General features: G+C 39.3%; 1 non-coding gene across 1 annotated transcript; it reads left to right on the forward strand.

Annotated features, from left to right (window-relative positions):
* The first annotated feature begins 1442 nt into the window (after nt 1-1442).
* Nucleotides 1443-1549, forward strand: LOC127078055 (small nucleolar RNA R71). Its single transcript, XR_007787801.1, has one exon. It is a non-coding gene; the product is annotated as a small nucleolar RNA R71 (small nucleolar RNA).
* Nucleotides 1550-22722: the final 21173 nt, after the last annotated feature.

Genomic DNA, 22722 nt, shown 5'->3' on the forward strand with positions numbered 1-22722 from the left:
CCTATCCTAACAGGAACATCTTCTAAAATGCCTATCGGATATTTAACAGATCTATCGGCTAACTGAAGTGACATCTTAGTGGGCTGTAATTCTCCTACGTTTAACCTCTCACAAACTGCTAAAGGCATTAAGCTCACACTAGCTCCTAATTCTAGAAAAGCTTTTTCGATGACATGATTACCCAAAAGGAAAGGAATGGAGAAATTTCCAGGATCTTTATCTTTTTTCGCTAATTTATCCTCAGAAATAGCATTACATTCCAAAGGCTTCGGATCGTCAAGTCTACGTTTGTTGGTAAGGATGTCTTTGAGAAACTTTGCATAAGAAGGTATTTGGGTGATGGCTTCTGTGAAAGGGATTTCTACATGAAGTTTTTCTATAACTTTAATAAATTTTTGATACTGTTTATTGATCTGGGTTTGTTTGAGTCTTTGCGGGTATGGTATAGGTGGTTTATATGGCGGGGGTGGTACGTAAGTTTTATCTTTAGGTTCTTCTCCTTTCTCTCGACCTTCCTGGTTTTCAGATTCCTCTGGTTCCTTTACTTCGTCCGGGGGCTTGGTACATTCCTTAGAAGTTTCGGGTTCACTCAATCTAGGGTTTGGTGGCTCATCATAAGCATTCCCACTTCGTAGGGTAATGGCATTGGCTTGTCCTCTCGGATTTTGTTGAGGTTGTCCAGGGAAATGTCCTCCAGGAGTAGTCTGAGGGGCTTGGTTTAAAGCTACCTGAGAGATCTGGGTTTCAAGCATCTTGGTATGAGTAACTATTTGGTCAACCTTGGCTCCTAACTGAGTAATCAATTCGTTAACATGAATGTTTTGGTTCATGAACTCCTTGTTTTGTTGGGTTTAAGCGGTGATAAAATTTTCCATAATTTTCTCAAGGCTCGGCTTTGGTGGCACAGGTTGCATAGGTTGATTTGATCTAGGGGCCTGATAACTAGGTCTCGGAGGTGCATTATTTTGGATAGGGTTATTGTTTTTATAGGAGAAGTTCGGGTGATTCCTCCATCCAGGGTTATAGGTATTCGAGTATGGGTTCCCTTGGGTGTAGTTCACTTGCTCAGAGTGGGTTTCGTTTAATAGACTGCATTCTGCCGATTGGTGTCCTTTGGTTCCACATATCTCACAATCTGACGAAACTGCGGCTACAGTATTCGGATTTATGCACATATGCTCGACTTTGAGGGCTAATGCGTCCATTTTAGCTTGCATCATGTCTATAGAGCTTAGTTCATGCACTCCTCCTTGGGCTTCCTTATTCTCAACTGTCGCTCGTTCGACTCCCCATGATTGATGGTTTTGAGCCATATCTTCGATGAGGGCACTAGCTTCAGGATAAGGTTTGTTCATCAGAGCGCCGCCTGCGGCAGCGTCGATGGTCATTTTTGTGTTGTAATGAAGTCCATTATAGAAGGTTTGAATGATTAACCAATTTCTAAACCATGATGTGGGCATGCTCGTAACAACTCTTTATATCTCTCCCAAGCTTCGAACAGCGATTCTCCTTGGTTTTGGGTAAATCTAGTTATATGGTTTCGAAGAACGACGGTATTACTCAGGGGAAAATATCTAGCAAGAAAAACTCTTCTAAGGTTATCCCAAGTCGTAATGGAATTGGGTGGAAGGGAATCTAACCATGATAGGGCTTTATCTCTTGAGGAAAAAGGAAATAATCTTAACGTATTGCCTCAGGAGAATCTCCATTGGTTTTAAAAGTGTCTGCTAATTGAAGAAATATTTTTAAATGTTGGTTTGGGTTCTCAGTAGCGAGACCTGCGAATTGTCTCTGTTGCACTAGTTGCAACAGGGATGGTTTAAGTTCAAAATTATTAGCTGGGATGGTTGGGTTTACTATACTAGAACTAGGTTCTTCATTTGATGGTTGAGCGAAATCCTTAAGAGGTCTTTGGTTTTGATCTTCGGCCATAGCTCTCTTAATTCTATGAAAGAATAAACGTGCGCGAGCGTAACGTTCATGTTCCGCCAGAGGATATACTAAGCTTAAACTTCCGGTGCTGCGAGTTCTTCGCATTGACCGGCGGGAAATGGCCTAAGTCTAAACGATATAACAACAGGAAAATGAAATTTGACGAAATTGGTCCCCGGCAACGGCGCCAAAAACATGATACGGTTTCGCAAGTATACGAACGCTGTAAGACCCCAATTTTGGCCCTAAGATCCCTCATGGCTCATATCATATCATATCATGGCCTCAAGGATCATTGCATGCCCTGGCTTCCCTCCTAGTGGGTGGGTTATCTTGTGAGTGTGGTTCTTGATCACCAAGCATGTATTGTATTTGTATATCATTGCTTTTCATATGTTTACTAACCAAAAAGTACAAAAATATTGTCATCTAACCATGTTTCTTGCAGCTGAAGCAATCATCAGTCAAACAGTCAAAATCAGCCATTGAGCTAGATGGTGACCATTCTTGAAGAATTTGGGCACCATGATCATTCATCAAGAGTTCATATAACTTGTGATATCATTTGGAATCAAGATCTCAATTGAAAGAGGCTTGGAATTCATCAGAACATGGCCCAGTCATCCAAAACCCTAGAAAAGTCAACAAAAGTCAACTGTGGTCAACTGTGCATTTAATCAGGGATTGGAAGGTGTGAGATGGTCAGAAAGACCTCATTCATGTCCATACAAGTCTCATTTATCATTTCAAAGATCAAGGTTGAAGGATTTGAAGTCAGACAAAAAGTTTCCCAAAATGGAAATGACCTGTAATTCTCACCTGCCAAAAATGGAAAGTTTTTCTCCTCAAAATTACTTCATCATACAAGCTTCAAATCAAAATTTGTCCAACATGAAAATTGAAGATCTTGTTCTCACCATTCCAAAAAGTCCAAGAACTTGAAATTCCCATGTGTGGTTAGCAAGATATGGTCCAATCATTTTCAGAAAATGCCTAAGTTCAAAGTGACATAACTTTCACATGGAATGGCCAAATTGGATGGTTCTTCTTTGAGAAAACCACATTGTCCAAAATCAGTGATCACAAAAAAAAACCACATTGTCCAAATTCACTTTTTGCTTTCGCATGAAATCAGTGATCACAAAAAAAACCCTGAAAAACAAAAACAGCTTTTTCATCTGCATAATGATTTGTTTGTTTAAATTCAAAAGCTTTTCATTATCCAAAATCATTATGCAGGGATTTCTAAACCCATTGAACATAATGATCCAACGCCATCTCCCAATCTTGAATTCCTTGTATTCGAAGCAGAGGATGATGATGTTGAAGGGGATTCCTGATGAGATTACCCGCATTCTGGAGCACAAAAGAGGCTCATTCAGTTGTATCATGAGAATCAGCAGAACAGTCAAACTGGGGGCATTGCAAATGCAATCAAAAAAAAAAAAGAGGGTGAAAAAATGAAAAAAAAATCAAAAATCAGGAAACATTTTCCAAATTCTTTCAAAAGAAAAAAGAAAAATTATACCCTCAAGTCCCAAGTTGACTGATGCTGAATGGATTCAGAGTCGTTACGACCAGTTGAATTTGATTGAAGAGAAGCGATTAACTGCCATGTGTCATGGTCAGTTATGTCAGCAGAGAATGAAGAAAGCATTCGATAAGAAGGTCAAGCCTCGTGTGTTCCGAGAAGGTGACCTTGTGCTCAAGAAAGTTTTGTCTTTCGTGCCCGATTCCAGGGGCAAGTGGACTCCAAACTACGAGGGTCCATATGTTGTCAAGAGAGCCTTTTCAGGCGGTGTTTTAATGCTTACAACAATGGATGGGGAGGATCTCACTCGTCCTGTGAATTCAGATGCAGTCAAGAAATACTTTGCCTAAGAAAAAAAAAGTATATGCAAATGAAAAACAGAATAGCTCGCTAAGTTGAAAACCCGAAAGGACGGCTTAGGCAAAAAATGAGCGTCTCGGTGGAGAACCCGCAAGGGTAATCCAGGCAAAAGTTAGAGACTTGAAAAAAAAAGTATATTTGCATCCCGCTAGATTGAGTACCTCACCCTGGGGCAATCTAGGCAAAATTAGGGATTTGGCAAGTAACTGCATCCTGACAAGACTTTCTGGTCACCAGCTGTCTACTTCGTCAAGGATTCTCGATTCATCGTCAACTGAAGCTTCGAATACATCGAGATTCAAATTGGTAGAGAAAGGATCATTATGTTCAATGTAGCCCTCTTCCAATATATATCACTGATTTCAAATTTGTACAGATCTATGGAGTCTTGCCATTGGCAGGCTACCATTCCATCAAATCAATTTGAGCTTTTTATCCAATTATTTGCACTCTTATTTGTTTCAATTCAACAAATGTTTTACATGTTTTAATTGATAAAATGTCATTGTTTTACACAAATAAATTTTTCAAAATTGTTGTTTTAAACAAAGTGGATATTCACGATGACAAAAGGATACTCAGGGACGTCTCAGTGCTCTCCCGAGGGTGGTATGATTCCCAACAGGTAAGACCTTGGTTCGTATTCCTGGCATTTGATTGTATCCTCTTTCTCCCGCTTTATTGTTGGGGTTGTTCCCCAAGCAGAGGTGATGGTTGAAGACTCAGTTTCTTCTTCGGCAGTAATCTCCCCAGCATGGTTGTTCTCCTTGTGGTAGATTCAGTGGTTGGTGGGTTGATATCCCGGTACTTTACCGCTTTCCTCAGCACTGTCGCAAGCAGAGTTGTTGGTGGGGTTGTTCCCCAGTATAGTCGCAAGCAGAGATGTTGTTGAAGACTTCGCGTTCTTCTCCAGCAGTAATCTCTCCCCAGTGCAGTTGCCAGCGAAGTTGTTGTGTCTCTCCTCAGCATGATAGCTTTCCATTTTTTCCAGCTTAGTCTGCAGAATGGTTGTTGTGGCAGTTTCTGCCTGTAGAAAGCTATCTCAATCCCCAGTAGGTCGGTTGGTGGCTCTAGCATCCCAAAGATTTGGATTGATTTCCTAATTACTTTTGATCCTCAGTAGAGTGGCTATTTGCAGAATCTACTTGTGTGATCCGTCAGATGTATGTTCTCCCCGAGTAGAGTGGCTTGTCGCAGAATCTACTTATGTGTTGCTTTCTCCCTCAGTAGGTTATTCCCCAAGAGAGTAGCTGACAGCTTTCCCCAGTAGAGTTGCTTGTGCAGTTAGATTCTACTCGGATGATTCTCCTGCAGTGGGTTGTTCCCCAGTAGTTGTTTGGAGTTGCTTCTGCGGCAGTTCTTGGTTGAGCCATGAATTCTTGTTTCTCAGTTGATGTTGAGATCCCCTGCAGATATCCTCAGGATTCTCCTGATCCCCTACAGATTGGTCTTGGTGGCAGTTTTGCCTGTTGTGACTTTCTGTACCTTGTCCGGGTTGTTTTGCTGATCCATTGCTCAGAGATTTAGTGTATCCTGATCTCTCTGCTTCCCCAGCAGTGCCCGCAGATCTTCGCTTTACAGCATGTGGATTTCTAGCAGATTGGCTTTCCAGTTGGTTTTTCCCCTGGAAGTATAGTACCGGACGTTTGATTCCTGGACCTTGTTGTGTTAGATATGTCTGTTTTGTCAGCATTCATCAAACATAAATCACGCATATTCATGCATATCCATAAAACATTCAGATATTCATATTGCATTTTTGCCATATATCTCTTGATTGTTATTCTCCTGCTATGGGTGATATAGATCTCTTTATAAATCTCCCTAAGCAGATGTTGGGTGGTTAAATCTCTCCATATAGAGTCAGCCCCGTAAGCAGAAAGTGTCTGTCTTTTGTTCTGCAGTTCCACACTAAGATATGTCCTCGTGGATGACGGTTTCTTCCGTTTCCTCCCAACACATATATTGGGATGGATTTTCCTATTGAGTTATATCCTCATAGGACGTGTTTTGATTCAGTCTGTCTTTTCGGATCAATCCCGAATTGGCATTGTGTCAGTTGTTTCTTGTGCTTCCCTGTGGAAGGAATGAATGGTTTGCCCAGTAACCGGCACCAATTCATTTATCCCCAGCGGAGTTTTGTTGGGCCTCTACCCAGTAACCGGTAGTTGTAAGTCCTATGTTCCTTGCTTCTTGGCGGAATTTGTGGTTATATACCTTTTATTCCTCAAGCAAGAGTTATTGGTCTTCCACCTAATAGTCGGTAGTTGTAAATCCTGTTTGTCTGCTCTCCAGCAGTTTGTGGTTTGTTATAGACCCTATTTTGTTTCCTGTGCGAATTTGTGATTCTTCCCATCCCCACGCGGAGTTGTTGGTCTTCTACCCGTTATTCGGTAGATGTAAACCCTAGTTTGTGGTATTCCCACCAGAGTAGGGCTACTACCCCGTATTCGGTAGTTGTAAGTCCTATCTCTTTTTCCCTAGCAGAGGTAACCTTTGTGGTTCGTTCTGGCTGATGGTGGATCTTCTGTTATTGTGGTTTCATCCCTAACAGAGCTAGCACCTCCCTGTGGTGATTTTTATCCCCAGTTGAGTTTGTGGTCTTCTACCCCGTATTCGGTAGTTGTAAATCCCATGTTGTGGTTTTGTTCTACCCATCGGAGTTTGTACCTTGTGGTGCAGGTGGATAATTGCCGGTTGCTTGCAATTTTATCCCAGCTGAGTCTTTGGTTCTACCCAGTAGTCGGTAGTGTTAACCTCTTGTTTCCTCAGCCAGAGTTTTTGGTCTTCTGCCCCGTATTCGATAGATATAAACCCTAATCTCTTTGTGGTTATCTTCATTCAATATTCGATGTTGATATTCCTCCCTGCTTCGGGTAGTTGCTCTTGAGTAAGCACTTGTATCCCCAGCAAGTAATCTTCTGGATCATTGCCGTATGCTTGCAATGTTATTCCTTTTGAAGTCGCCAGTGGGTCTTTTCACCGTTTGCTAGTGATTTGTTCCCCGGATCATTGATTGTTTATCAATGTATTCCCATCCAGTCCCTGTGGATAATTGTTGGATGCTTGCAATTTACCCCCAGCGGATCGTCTTTCATTTACCCGTTTGCTTGGTAATGATTGTTGCTCCCTTTGATTGGTCATCTTTATATACCTAGGTTGGTATCCCGATGCCTTTCTTTTCGGTCGATTTATCCTTTATTAACCCAGTAACCGGTTGTGGATAATCTTCCATGCGAGTGTATTATTCACGTTCTGACGGTAATGAATAATATATCTCATGCGCTCTTCAGTCGAAGCCTTTTGTGTTTCCCTAGTCGAGTAAGATTCGTTATTTCCCTTTGCGGAGTCGAATATTTCTTCGTTGTTGGATAATTGCCGGATGCTTGCAATTTATCCTTTGAGTTGTCTTTCGTTTACCCGGATGCTTGGTATCGATGGTCTCTCTTTTTGGTTAGTCACCTATTATATACTTCGGTATCTCTGGTGTCTTTTCCTTTCGAGTATATTATTCACGGTCTGCCGGTAATGAATAATATTTCCCATGCGCTCTTTAGTTGGAATCCTTTGTTGATTTTCCCCAACTGAGCAAGATTCGTATTCTTTGTAGGATCGAATATCCATCCTTTAACCAGTTTGTGTTTCGGATGTGTGTTTTGGCATATATACCAATTCACGTTTTCGGTAGATCACCTATTATATACTTCGGTATCTCTGGTGTTTCTTACCATGCGAGTTTATTATCTACGTTCTGACGGTAATAGATAATATGTCTCATGCGAGTATTCTTATCCACGGTCTGCCGGTAATGGATATTATATCTCATGCGCTCTTTGGGTTTGTGTCCCCATTTGAGTAGGATTCGTCTTCCCGTAGTGGATTCGAATGTCCATCCTGTAAGTCGATTTGCTTTTTCAAGCCCTCCTTTCGGATGATGGGTGTTTTGGCATATATACCAATTCACGTTTCGGTCGGTCACCTATTATATGCTTCGGTATCCCTGGTGTTCCTTCCTCTCTGCTCCCTATTATGACCTTGGTCCCTTGTGGAGCCAGATTTGCCTGAGTTCATGTACCTTTTCAGGTCTTTCTCAGATATTGGTTGATTGATATCTCTCACCCTTATACCGGTCTTAGATATTCATTCTTCCTGAGTTTGTTGCCCTTATACCGGTAACATCTCATCCTTTGGCTTCCCCTGGAGAGTCTTTTTCTAGATTTTCCCGGCGGAGTTGTGTTGCTATTTGTGTTGTTGTATTGGTGTTATCCCCAGTACATGCATTTTGTGAGTCAGCTTGTTGTCTTTTCCAATGGAAGTGTTTTCCCTTTGGAATTGCTTCTTTCCCCGGCTTGAGTCCTTTACTTCCCCGGTGAGGTCTCCAGTCTGACTTCTGTTATCCCCAACTCGAAGTCGTGTCCTGCTTACGCATTCTTTTTCCTTTATTATCCCCATAAGAGTCTTGTTAGAGTCTCTGTACCTGGTGAGTGAATTACTCCGATGGATCGTCTTTTTTTCGGTGTGAATCATATTCCCCACAGAGTTTGTGTCTTTTTGCATGCATACATTTGCATCATGAGGTCTCTTAGGGACCAAAATTTGTCTCATTACTATTATTTAAGTCCATTCTACCGCGTCGATATGAAGATTTCTAAACTTCACTTCTCCGGCTAGAATGACCTTAAATAGGGGCATCAGTAAGACCCCAATTTTGGCCCTAAGATCCCTCATGGCTCATATCATATCATATCATGGCCTCAAGGATCATTGCATGCCCTGGCTTCCCTCCTAGTGGATGGGTTATCTTGTGAGTGTGGTTCTTGATCACCAAGCATGTATTGTATTTGTATATCATTGCTTTTCATATGTTTACTAACCAAAAAGTACAAAAATATTGTCATCTAACCATGTTTCTTGCAGCTGAAGCAATCATCAGTCAAACAGTCAAAATCAGCCATTGAGCTAGATGGTGACCATTCTTGAAGAATTTGGGCACCATGATCATTCATCAAGAGTTCATATAACTTGTGATATCATTTGGAATCAAGATCTCAATTGAAAGAGGCTTGGAATTCATCAGAACATGGCCCAGTCATCCAAAACCCTAGAAAAGTCAACAAAAGTCAACTGTGGTCAACTGTGCATTTAATCAGGGATTGGAAGGTGTGAGATGGTCAGAAAGACCTCATTCATGTCCATACAAGTCTCATTTAACATTTCAAAGGTCAAGGTTGAAGGATTTGAAGTCAGACAAAAAGTTTCCCAAAATGGAAATGACCTGTAATTCTCACCTGCCAAAAATGGAAAGTTTTTCTCCTCAAAATTACTTCATCATACAAGCTTCAAATCAAAATTTGTCCAACATGAAAATTGAAGATCTTGTTCTCACCATTCCAAAAAGTCCAAGAACTTGAAATTCCCATGTGTGGTTAGCAAGATATGGTCCAATCATTTTCAGAAAATGCCTAAGTTCAAAGTGGCATAACTTTCACATGGAATGGCCAAATTGGATGGTTCTTCTTTGAGCAAACCACATTTGATATGTACTTTCATAATCCATCATCACATTTTGCCAAAAACCTTCACATAAAAAGGTCATTTTTCAAGTGTACTAATTAAAAACCAAGGGCAAAATGGTCCAACTTTCAAATTACATGGAATTTTGACATGGGACCAATTCCAATAGCTTCCAAATGAGATTTATGGCTTGTTTGAATTGAAAAAGCACTGTTACATTGCTTCAAACCATCCAAGGGCAAAAAGGCCAAAATGCTTAAGTATGCACATTTCACTAATCATCAAAATGGTGCTAATCATGATTAAGCTTGGATTAACATGAAGTATAAAGCCTTAATTGTAACTGTTTCTCAAGGGGAATAATCACATTTTTCAGATCCAATCAAAAAATCTCACAAATTCTCTCACTTTTTCTCCATTTTCACATAAGCATTTTTGATCAATTCTTCAATAATTCACCATTATTCTTGCAAGTTCTTGTTGGAATCTTCATATGCAGGTGATGTTGAAGTTCTGTTGAAGGATTTGGAGGCAAAAACCGAGCAAATTCACATTGTCCAAGTCTTGAGTTCTTCCATGGCAGCTGCGAAAATCCACTTCTTCGTGCATCTTTGAGCTAAGAGTTCTTCACCAATCACCTTCATAATCATCATCCTTCATCTGTTTTCAAGATTTGGATCAAAACAAGCAAGGATTTCACACTGTGCTTCAAGAAGGTGAGTTTTTCGAATCTTCCAATTGTTGTAATTGCCATGTGGATTCAGTAGATCGTTGAACGTAGAGTGCATTGATGCTTGAATCGTTTAATTTCATCCACTAATCATCAAGATATCATAGATCAAAGTTTGTGTACCAAAACTTCTTTCGATCGGATCTTTACGTATGTTAACTTATAGACAAAATCGTTGCCATAATCGTGACCTACGTTGAAAGAGGAAGAGAACGGTATATCGCTTATGCATTTTGGTTGAGAAATGCTCGTAACCGCACCTGGACTTGATGAAGACGATGAACACGCGAAGAACCTTCACACAATCTGGAAAATCCCGCGTTCAATCTGTTCCTGCGCCTGGCCAATTCGAAATTCTGTTTACCGCCAAGATGGACCAATCAGGAAGTGCCACCGAATTAATGTGATACGGCGCCGTTTTAGCCATGGCTGCGGGAATTACAAATTTGCCACCAGCGGATTTAATTAATTCATTTAATTTCATGTCCTTTAAATAATTATTTCAATAAATTAACAAAACTTCAAAAAATCATATAAAATTCAATTTTAGTCCAAATCAGGTGGGATTTTTTTTGTTGATTTCAGAATTTCCCCTAGAATTGTTTAGGCATAGTAGTTCATGTTGTGCCTGGTAAAATTTTGGATTGGTATATTGATATTTGTCATGTATGCTATTTTCATATGTTTTACCATTTTAATCACCAAATAATCATGCTAGCTCCAAATTGAATGAAATTTCATATGATGATTCTTGACTCATGCCTGGAGATTTTGGTATATAATTTGTAATTTTTGGATCTCTGGTTTGATAGATATGATTAATTCTTTTTGAGTGTGACAATATGTGTCACACTATGCTATGCTGACTTCATGATTTAATTTTCCATGCTTTCACTAGGCCTATGGCTCTGATTTTTTGCATGAGATATCTTGTATATGTGTAGTTTCACCATGATATTTTGTGGATTTAATTGATCCATTTTCTAATTGATTGACATTTTTGATTGCTGTTTAGCATTTTTGGATTGTTTCTTGAGTAGCAAACTTACATGACTTGTTAAATACTCATCCCTTATCCTATGCATATGAAATTTGGTGGAGTGCTTCCTAACATGTTTAGCTGTAATTTGGCTTTGGTCCCATTCATTTCCCATGTGATATCACTGTTTTACAATTGATTGAAGTTGACACTTGTTTTGTGACCTAGTTTAGGTTGATTTTTGCATGCCATGACATGTTGGATTTAATTCCCCTACTTCCACTAGTCCAAATTGCATGAAAATTGACATGCAGCTCATTGAATGTGTCCTGTTTAGAATGGAATTTTTGTGGAATTTATTGAGCTGTTTTGATATTTGTTTGGATGTAATCATTCTGTTTGCTCATTTATGATTCACACTTGCTCACTTTGACCTAAATTGTACATAAAATGAAATTGGTATATTGTTTTGATATGGGATCAATTAGACTTTCTTATTAATTGAATTATCTTGGTTTTGATCATGTTTCACTTGCTGTTTCATATTTTTTCCATCCTTTGGACCCTAGGCTTGTCCTAGTGGTCTTGTTACTCATGTTTGAGTTAGACTTTGACTTTTCAGGTTAAGAAGCAAAGTGCTTTAAAGGAATTAATGCAAGTTGATTGGTTCATTTGATTATTGTGAACTAACTTGTCTTGTTTTGTAGGATGCTTGGTTCACTTGAGCTTTGTGCTATGCACATTATTGTTTGATTGTACATTGGTTGTTGATTCTTATGTTGTTGATTTGTTTATGTTGGGATGCTGATTATATTTGATTGATTTCAGGTACCCTTAGTTGCTCAGTTCTCTTAAGAACTTGCATTGCTTTGCTTATATAGCATTTGCATTGAGATATAGCACCTTCTTCTTCATGTAGTCTGGAAGACCTGGCTTGTTATTTAGCCAGGCAATTGTCTGAAGTCCTCCTTAAGAGGCAATGTTTGTGATTGTTTATGTTTGTCCCCAAGCAGGTAAAGTCCTTTTAAAGGCAATTGGTGGATATAAGAGATATGTAGCCTATCTCCCACTATTATGTGAGTCTTCTCCTTGCTCCCATTACATGGTTGTAGCATTGGGATCCAAACCCAAGATCTATCGAGTCTAAAATGTGGAGAGAGTTCCCCTTTTCTGAACTCCCACACCTTCTGATATTCAATGCTCTCTCTGACCAGAGATAAGAGTGATGAGGCACACCCCTCATATCCTTTCATCTGCTTCACCTTAGCCCCTCAATGGCAAGGTTAAGAGCAACTTTAACCCTATTCCAGTCGGCTTTAATGCCTCATCCTTGTTTGAGCCTGATGCTTGTATATAGTGTGTGCTCTTTGTTTATGTGGTTTGATTACTTGATCCATATGTACATGATTACTTGAGTTTGCCATTGTGCATTTATCATCATTGATTGCCATTAGTGCATGATCATTTCATTTGTCCTTGTGACATTGATGTTTTCCCATTGAGGACAATTGTAAGACCATGTTGATTGGCTTTTGTTCCCATGATATGGAAGGATAGAGTGTAAGACCTCATTGGTCACTCATATCTTATTTGCTCTTGTTTGTTGTATGAGAGGATGCAATTGTAAGTCCCTGTGATGTGGCATTTGTATTTCTATGACCATACTTTGGAGGTTGGTATAAGTCCAGATAGATTGGCATCCGACATCCAAATTTTGTTTTGTTTTAGGAGGTTGGTGTAAACCCATTTAGTGGTATCCGACATCCGCTTTTGCTTTTGTGAGATTGGTATAAGACCATTGATGGCATCCGGTATCATTGGTTATTTTAGGAGATTGGTGTAAACCCATTTAGTGGTATCCGACATCCGCTTTTTGCTTTTGTGAGATTGGTATAAGACCATTGATGGCATCTGGTATCACCTTGCTTTATTTTTACTCGCTTTGTTGCCTCATTCCTAAGGACACACTTGAATCATCTTCTATATGATCTCAAGAGGTGAACCTTTATAAGAAGTTTTACATTCCATCATCCATACCATCTTTGTCCTAAGCTTTTTCACACTTTGCTTTCAAAAACCTTGACTTGTTGTGCAAACATCTCATCCTCTTTTCAAATTAGAAACTTGGACCTTAAGTCCTTGATTTTCCAAACTTCACTTTTCATAACACTTCTTTGAATCAATATTAATCATACCTTAACCATGTTTTGTGAATAATCATAATCAATTAACTTCACCCATTCAATTGTTTTGGCTTTGTCCATTGTTAATATGTTTTCATGCATTAGCCGTAGGTTTTAATTACCATAGTGGTTGATGTAAACCTTACCTTATCCTTAGTGAGTTGATTGTAAGTCTTCCATACTTATTATAGGGTTAACCCCTCACTAGTATGTTGAAGCCATCCTCGCATGGTGGATTGTTGATGTTGGTTGAGTTTTCTCCCATTGGTAATGAAAAGCCTTAGTGCTCTTGTGTTTAAAATTGAACTCACTAATTTTTGGAAATCTTTTAGCCGAACTACGGCGTTTTGATCCTTACCTTTGATGGAAGGTACGTAGGCAAAGGGTTCATCCGTTCGAACACAAAAATAATTAACATGTACATTCTTTTCTCATCATCCCACTCATGTTTGCACAATATGTCAAAAACAAATAAATATTTTCTTATACAACAAATGTGAAAAAGGTTCCCTAGGAGTACCTAGGACGTGATGGGTGCCTAACACCTTCCCATTGCGTAATTTACCCCTTTCCCCGATCTCTGATCTTTTCATTAGTTTTCTACGTGTAAAACTTCTTAGGCTTTTGTTCGCTTTTTAGCCAGTCCTTTGGATAAATAAAAGTGCGGTGGCGACTCTATGTTTATTGTATACTTTGCTTATGATTTAATTGATAGATCATATAGCGACGAATACATCGCTACAGAAAAGTGGCGACTCCACTGGGGAGATCATTAGACCTTCCCTGGTGGTATTGCCTACTTTTCACCCTTGGTGTATGATATTTTGTTTATCTGTTATTTGACATATTTTTGTACAATTTGGGATAACTGTATTGATTGTAATGTTTGAATTGCTTGATATACAATATGCTGTTTGCTTTGGTGATCTCCGTGAGATGAGTTCTATACCCGAACTCGAGTGCACTCTAGGATAGGAGAATGGCATAGTCTTGTTGACTGGTGTGGAGTATTCCTTAGCCAGTTGACTTGCGAGTCCATTCACTTGGTGGAGGTCATGTTGGATTAATAATGTCACACAAGTCATTTGTGGTTAGGCATTATTCGTTCAATCATGTGCCTTAGAAGCCAAGGACCTTAGCTTACCAAACCCATCTTGGCCTATTTTAGGATGTAGGGCGGAGGTCGTTCAGATGTAAGTTCTGATGCGATTGTCACGCGATACTACACTCATAAGAGTCTCTCTCGAGAATATTTTTGGAATACGAGTATTCGTTCCTCCGATAATATCCGAGAGATGGGACGATGACTATGGGAACCTCTGGTAGGACATGTCTGGCAAGTATAAACCCTAGTACACTCCCTTTGGGTGATTCTTAACCAAGACTCCATGCTCGTGACTCTCAGCAAACCCGTGATTCATGGTTGAGTCGTTCAGACAACCTTAATATCAATGGAACTTGGGTATTGATAAGGTGTAAAACCTAAATCTACCAAAATGGATGATTGATATTAAGGATGTTAGAGCCGGTTCATGTACCGTTAATATCAATGGAACTTGGGTGTCGATAAGGTGAAAACCTAAATCCACCAAAATGGATGATTGATATTAGGGATACAATGAGCTTTCCCACGACCTTTGTTTGGTGTGACTTGCTTGATCCTTGAGTGTGATTGTTGCATTCATGCATTCATGCATTCATCTGCATCCATATCATCAGATAAAGAGAAAATTTTCAGGGAACTCAAAGGAGTTTATTTGCAAAAAATTTCAAACATGAAAAAACCAGGAAAATTTTTTCACCTGATATATCTGATGAGATATTCTCATATACGATCAAAATGTTTAAATATTTCAAAGTTTGCAAATAAAAACCTCGAGTTCCTTTGAAATAAAAAACAAGCATATGCACAAACACTTCATGCATCATTTGCATAAGCGGGTGTTTTGTTCCGGTCTCCCGTCCTGTGGCCTGACCCTGCGATCTTCATTTATTTTGGAGACGCACTTCGCCGGTACTATACCAGAGCCAACTCTGCCAGATTGATGGATCATCCTGAGCAAGAGAATTGTGAACTCAGAGGAGATATTTGCCAGACTAAGTACTGTTGATGGATTTATTCCTGGTTAACCGATCCCGGGCTGGAATTGGCTACTGTTCTGGGGCATTTAATGAGCAAGGTTTGTTCAAGAGTGGAGGATTCATCCATGATGACCAACCTGAAGAAGAAGCTGCTGCTATCTTGGAAGAGGATGCAGAGGACGTGAACAATTTTGTTATCCCTGGCGGGATCTGCTACAATTGGGTCGTTGTGGATGTTCCCGCGGTCATTCATAAGTCAGCGTGATTTGTTCACTTTGTTCAAAACCCTTCTCCCATGCCAAAAGGAGAAGTGATGACACTGCTGGCAGCATTTAATACAATGATGTTTTCATTCAATTAATGCATTGTTAAACATTTGTTTTTCCATTTGTTTTCACTTTTTGCTTTCGCATGAAATCAGTGATCACAAAAAAAACCCTGAAAAACAAAAATAGCTTTTTCATCTACATAATGATTTGTTTGTTTAAATTCAAAAGCTTTTCATTATCCAAAATCATTATGCAGGGATTTCTAAACCCATTGAACATAATGATCCAACGCCATCTCCCAATCTTGAATTCCTTGTATTCGAAGCAGAGGAAGATGATGTTGAAGGGGATTCCTGATGAGATTACCCGCATTCTGGAGCACAAAAGAGGCTCATTCAGTTGTATCATGAGAATCAGCAGAACAGTCAAACTGGGGGCATTGCAAATGCAATAAAAAAAAAAAGAGGGTGAAAAAATGAAAAAAAAATCAAAAATCAGGAAAAATTTTCCAAATTCTTTCAAAAGAAATAAGAAAAATTATACCCTCAAGTCCCAAGTTGACTGATGCTGAATGGATTCAGAGTCGTTACGACCAGTTGAATTTGATTGAAGAGAAGCGATTAACTGCCATGTGTCATGGTCAGTTATGTCAGCAGAGAATGAAGAAAGCATTCGATAAGAAGGTCAAGCCTCGTGTGTTCCGAGAAGGTGACCTTGTGCTCAAGAAAGTTTTGTCTTTCGTGCCCGATTCCAGGGGCAAGTGGACTCCAAACTACGAGGGTCCATATGTTGTCAAGAGAGCCTTTTCAGGCGGTGCTTTAATGCTTACAACAATGGATGGGGAGGATCTCACTCGTCCTGTGAATTCAGATGCAGTCAAGAAATACTTTGCCTAAGAAAAAAAAAGTATATGCAAATGAAAAACAGAATAGCTCGCTAAGTTGAAAACCCGAAAGGGCGGCTTAGGCAAAAAATGAGCGTCTCGGTGGAGAACCCGCAAGGGTAATCCAGGCAAAAGTTAGAGACTTGAAAAAAAAAGTATATTTGCATCCCGCTAGATTGAGTACCTCACCCTGGGGCAATCTAGGCAAAATTAGGGATTTGGCAAGTAACTGCATCCTGACAAGACTTATGGGCAGTGTTTCCTACTTTGAAAAGAACTAATTTAATAGGAACTGTCGCTTTCGCGTATTCAGAACCGAGTTGTACTCCCTAATCAAACCCTCTTATTGTCACTTATAAAAAGGTGCGCATTGCGTTAGAGTAGTAAACCTATTTTTAAGAAATATAGTATCTTGACTAAGTTGAAAAGTATTATAACCTGGACTTCTTAACCAAAAGAGGTTCTCACGAACCAGACTCTAAACTTATAAACGCGTCCGAAAATAGTTTTAAAATCTCTTTTCTTCTTAAGTTAAAAACTCCTAATGAACTAAACAAAGTGCTTTCGCTGTTTTTGAAATAGTTAAAAACAATTAGGTTTAGATAGACGTTGGACGGCTTTCGATCTTACCCAACGGAATTGAAGTGCGGGAAAACTTAAGTTGAAAGTTAAAATAGCCCTTAAGTGTTTCTACGAACAATTGTACGGATTATCGGTTCAATTACGATTCTTACATTCTAACCTTATAGATTTAGTTAGACATGGTAAAGTAAAAGTGCATTAATTTAAATAAAAGTAGTGCGAGTGCGGAAAGTAAATAAAAGTAGTGCGAGTGCGAGGAAATAAATAATTTAAAGTGAGTGCGAGGAAATAAACAAAAGTAAAGCGAGTGCGAGGAAATAAATAATTTAAAACGAGTGCGAGGAAATAAACAAAAGTAAAGCGAGTGCGAGGAAATAAATAATTTAAAGCGAGTGCGAGAAAATAAATAAGATAAAGACAAGTAATAAAAATCTGCTCCAATCGGAGGGTTGAATAAATTGCAAAGCGGAAATGAAAATGGCGGCAGGATTAACTTCCTTCCAAAGTGCTCCAAACTCGATTACAGACTCTATCACAGACTTGATTACACAATTGTGGTAACACTCCAATGCGAAGCGGTTACCACTTTATAATACTGAATATATGCCTAAGTGAAACAAAGTTGCTCTGAGTTTGCCTCTGTTCTAAGTTTGGATGATTGTAAAAGTGATTTCGAGTTTCTATTTATAAGCAAGTAAAAAGATGGAAATGACAAGGATGCCCTTCAACTTGAAAATGGGAGGGAAAAATTTTCCTCTTGTGGCGCCCGCCACAAGGCCATGGCGCCCGCCATAAGGCAAATCTGAGGCGCCTTAGTGGAAGTAGTGGGGAACGTGGAAGTTGAGGGAAGTTGAGCTTGGACACGTCATGGAAGGGTCTATGGCGCCAGCCATGGGGTAGGCCACAAGTACAAAATGCTGAATTTTATGGTTTTTAGCTCTTTTTCACTCCTTTTCTCGATCGGGGCTCCGATTAAAGTAAAAACCTGAAAACAAAGGAAGACATAGCAATAACACAACAAAATAACAATAAAACAACTAGAATGCATGTGAAATCGGAGTCGAAAATACGGTAAATTTCAGTGTTATCAGGGCTTACCTCGAAGCCTGGCATAGTAAAGTATCTGATAAACATGATGTCTTCATCTGGAAAGTCAAACCTCAATGGTTGGTAACCTTCGACAGGCAGGTGAGCGAGATAGTCAGATAGAACACTCCCTTTTATTGCTTTCTGGGTCACGTACTGTATATCATACTCGGTTAGCAGCATTTGCCACCGGGAAATTCTACCAGTAACAGCAGGCTTTTCAAATATATACTTTATCGGATCCATCTTGGATATTACTAAAGTAGTGTGGCAAATCATATATTGTCTCAGGCGCCGAGCAACCCAAGTCAAAGCACAACAAGTATTCTTTAAAAGTGAGTATCGGGTCTCACATTCAGTGAATTTCTTGCTGAGATAGTAGATAGCATGTTCTTTCTTGCTTGTGTCGTCGTGTTGACCTAAGATGCAACCCATGGATTCATCAAGCACTGTGAGGTACATAATGAGTGGCCTACCAGGAACCGGTGGTACCAAGATTGGTGGTTCTTACAAGTACTTTTTTATTTTATCGAATGTCACTTGGCAATCGTTATTCCACACAATTGATTGGTTCTTTCTCAACAACTTGAATATCGGTTCGCAGGTGGCCGTCAGGTGAGATATGAATTTGGAGATGTAATTAAGTCGGCCAAGGAAGCCTCGGACTTCTTTTTCTGTTCAGGGAGCTGGCATATCTTGGATGGCTCGAACTTTGTCGGAATCAACCTCGATACCCTTCTGACTGACTATGAAACCCAAAAGTTTACCTGATCGGACCCCAAAAGTACATTTAGTCGGATTCAAATGTGTAGCACCTCAATTTGCACCTCCCATTTGTATATACATTTCATTTTTAGGTCATTAACATTGCGTTGTCATTGCATAGTCCATTGCATCTCATCAGGCAAGACTGGTTAGGAGATTCCACTGTGCAAAGCCATAAGAGCATTTTCCATGAGATCAAAGCCCTAGGGTGATTCCCATGAGTTCACATGATTCAAGGATCATTTTGAAGTGGCTTGGCCAAGTGTTGAAGGCTCAGAACTCATCAGTGCATGTGCAAATCATCTGAGGCCCACAAAAGTCAACAAAAGTCAACTGCACAGTCAATTGTGAATTTGAAGGTGGGAAGTGGTTAGAGATGCTTCATTCATATGCAAACAAGTCTCATTTGACATTTCAAACATCGACATTGAAGAATTTGAAGTCAGATCAAGACTTTCCAAAAATAGCAGGTGACCTATAATTTGAACTTTCCAAAAATGGCAAGGTTTTGGACCAACTTCAACTCAAGATTACATCATCAAGAAAGATTCAAATCATGGCAAAGTGTGTTTCAAACTTCAAATAGACATAACTTTCAAACCAAAACTCCAAAATGAGTGGTTCTTTTTGCATTTTGATCCTTATAACATGTATTTTCCAAGCATACCATTATTTGACATGAATTTCATTTGCATGGCCTTTGGTTTATTCATGAAGTTTTTGGAAGAAAATTGCATAAAGTCATTTTAATTGATCATGAGTATACCAAACCAATTCCAATATATGCATGGACTCATTTTAAGGCATTTTGGGCCAAAAACATGTACTGTTCACGTGCATGGCATGAGTGTGAGGTGAAAAAGCATTTTTGCACAAACACCTTCCAACTTGCTAATCACCTTTGGCTTTGGCTTAAACATGATTAAAACTTCATTAGCATAGCATATATATACTTAACCCTAACTGTTTTTGAGGATTAACACATTTCAGATCTAGATTCAAGAAAATCACAAAAAAAATTCTCTCAAACTTTTTGCAAAATTCTTCAAACAAGAACACTTTTCATTGATCCATTCATCATCCTGAGGTGTTGTTGAGTAGAATTGGACGTGGAAGCAGAGGAAATCGTGGCATTCTTGTTCATGTTCATAGCTTGGAGCATCCATGGCAGTTGAAGATTGAACTGGTTTGGTGCATCCTTGAGCCTCACATTCATCATCATTCATCTCAATAAGCATATTGGAAGAGATCTGAGGACTTGTTTGAGCTTGTAACACGCGATTTCCAATTCTGTTCATCAAGAGGTCAGTTTTTTGATCTCTTTAAATCTCAAATTCATTATGCTAATTGTGTAGATCGTGGCTTGGTGATCATTCTGATGTAAATTTTATATGATTTGGTGTTGTTTTGAGCAAGATATGTTCAACTGAAGTTTTGATGTTGATTCTTGATTCCTTCGATTTGGAATTGTTATGTTGTTTTTGATTAAATCATTGCTAGATCCTTCATGTATGTGGAAAGATGAACTTATTGCTATGCTTACTTTTGATTTCTGGACATATTTTTGTTTTCTGGAAATTTTCACATGAAGATCTTCATGAGCTTCATCGTTCATGCATGCAGTTCTTCATTTCTAGTTATTGCTAGGGCATTGCTTCGATTTAGCTACAAAACTTGCATGTGTAATTTTGAAGTTAGCTACGAAATCCATGCAGCGCGCGTTTAGGGTTTGAATACCAAAACACGGTCATTTTGGATGCGTGCGCTAGGGGATTCAAAATCGTCCATGGTTCGAGTCCGGGCGAAGTAACTTTTTCAAATGCCACGCCAATTATTTCTTTCCCTCCCTCATTTTCATACCTTGGCTCCATTTCTTTTTCCAAATTCTTTCCAAACTTCCAAAAATCACCATAAATTGAAAAATGCACCAAATGATCTCCAATTTTTTGCATCATGATCCTTATGTTGTCTATTTTTCTTATGATCATTAAAATGCAAATTGTGCTTGGCTGGAAAAATATTTTGTCCTAGGGTGATTGCACATGTATACATGTTTGACCTTTCCTTGTTCCATGCATAATAAAATGCTTGTTTCTTATCCAATGCTTCTGAAATTTTGCATGTGATTTATAGACATGTTGAGTGATATTTTGGCTTTGGTTTGAGATTTTTACCATGATCCATCTCTGTTTTATGTTCATGCTAAGTTGGTGTGATAATTTGTGTCACACAGTTGATTGTCTTGATTATGCTATGTGATTGCCATGCCTAATGATGTCCAATGCCTCTAATTTTTTGTGTGATGATCATGTTATATGTCCTGTTTACTCATGAATTTTGTCAAGATTATTTGAGTAATTTTTGATTTGATGTGCATTTGTTTCTTCTGATGTCTAATGTGATCACCATTTGCATGCCTTGCCATGTTTTGTTCATGAAATGAATTTGGTTAATGATTTTGATATGGGACTTTTTGAGATGTGTTCTTGATTGGATGAAGATGATTCATGTTAAATTTCATGTTCTGTTTTGAATTTTTGATCCATCTTTGACCCTAGGCTTTGACCTAGTGGTTTGTGGCTTACATGTGGGCTTTGATTTCAGGTTTAAACATCCAAGTCCATAGTTGATGATGCTTCCTCATTTGAGCATTAATGTTTGCTCTTGATTACTAACATGTGTGTGTTTGGTAGGTTGATGTTAACTCATTTGAGTTTGCCTTGTGGCTTGCACATTGTGAACATTGTCTGTCTGTTTTTTATTGCTTGTTGATTGTTTGTCTGTACAGTTGAACTGATTGGTTTAGATTTTTCACAGGTACCTAAGTTGCTTTGAGTTCTTTTGAACTTGCTTTTGCTTTGCTTGGTTGCTTAACCACTGAGGTATAATTTCTCTGACTTCATGTAGTCTGGAAGACCTGTCCTGTTATGGGGGCAGGCACCTGTCTGAAGCCCTCCTTAAGAGGCAATGCTTGTGAATGTTTACTTTTGTGCCAAGCAGGTAAAGACCTCTTAGGAGGCAATTGGCAGATAAAAGGGATGTGCAATCCATCCCCTGCTATTCAGTTGTGTCATTCACCTTGCTCACACCATTGTGTTGATGCATTGTGGATAATAACCCAAGATCATGTTGTGTCAGTCACTTGTGGAGAAGAGTTCATACATTCTGAACTCCCACACTTTCATTTGTCTGAAGCTCTCCCAGGCCAGGGATAAGAGCTGTGAGGTCTTACCCTCACTTCCCATTTCATCTGCTTCACCCTAACTCTCAATGTTAGGGTTAAGAGCTAATTACACCCGATTCCAGTTGGCTTGTTTTACAGCCTAACCTTGTATGAGCCCAATTGTTTGCATATAGTGTGTGTGTGCTTGCTTATTTGTGCTTGTATGTGTTTGCCCGTGCTGTTTAGGATAGCTTGCTCCCTGTGCAAGTTAGATAGAAACCTTAACTTAGGAATCGTATGCATGATAACTTCTAGGCTCGAGTCGTAGTCTCCCTGGTAGCTTGTTATCTCCCTTTGTCTCTGGTTAGGTTAGAAGTTCTTTCCCTGTTAAGGGGAACTACGTCGCCCTGATCCTCATACCAGATGAGGTACGTAGGCAGGAGATGAGCTGATCTCTCCGGGCGCCCTTTTTATTTTTCAACCCTCTTGTGTGTGTTTGGAGTCCGACATAAGTCCAGCGATTGGTAGTTGGTTTCCTGTGTCTTGGTTGCTTGTTGGAGTCTGATGTAAGTCCAGCGATTGGCATTTGGTTTCCAGTGTGTGTTTGTTGGTTCGGAGTCTGACATAAGTCCAGCGATTGGCAGTCGGTTTCCAGTGTTTGTG

This window comes from Lathyrus oleraceus, chromosome 4 (assembly GCF_024323335.1).
Source record: "Lathyrus oleraceus cultivar Zhongwan6 chromosome 4, CAAS_Psat_ZW6_1.0, whole genome shotgun sequence".
NCBI lineage: Eukaryota > Viridiplantae > Streptophyta > Magnoliopsida > Fabales > Fabaceae > Lathyrus > Lathyrus oleraceus.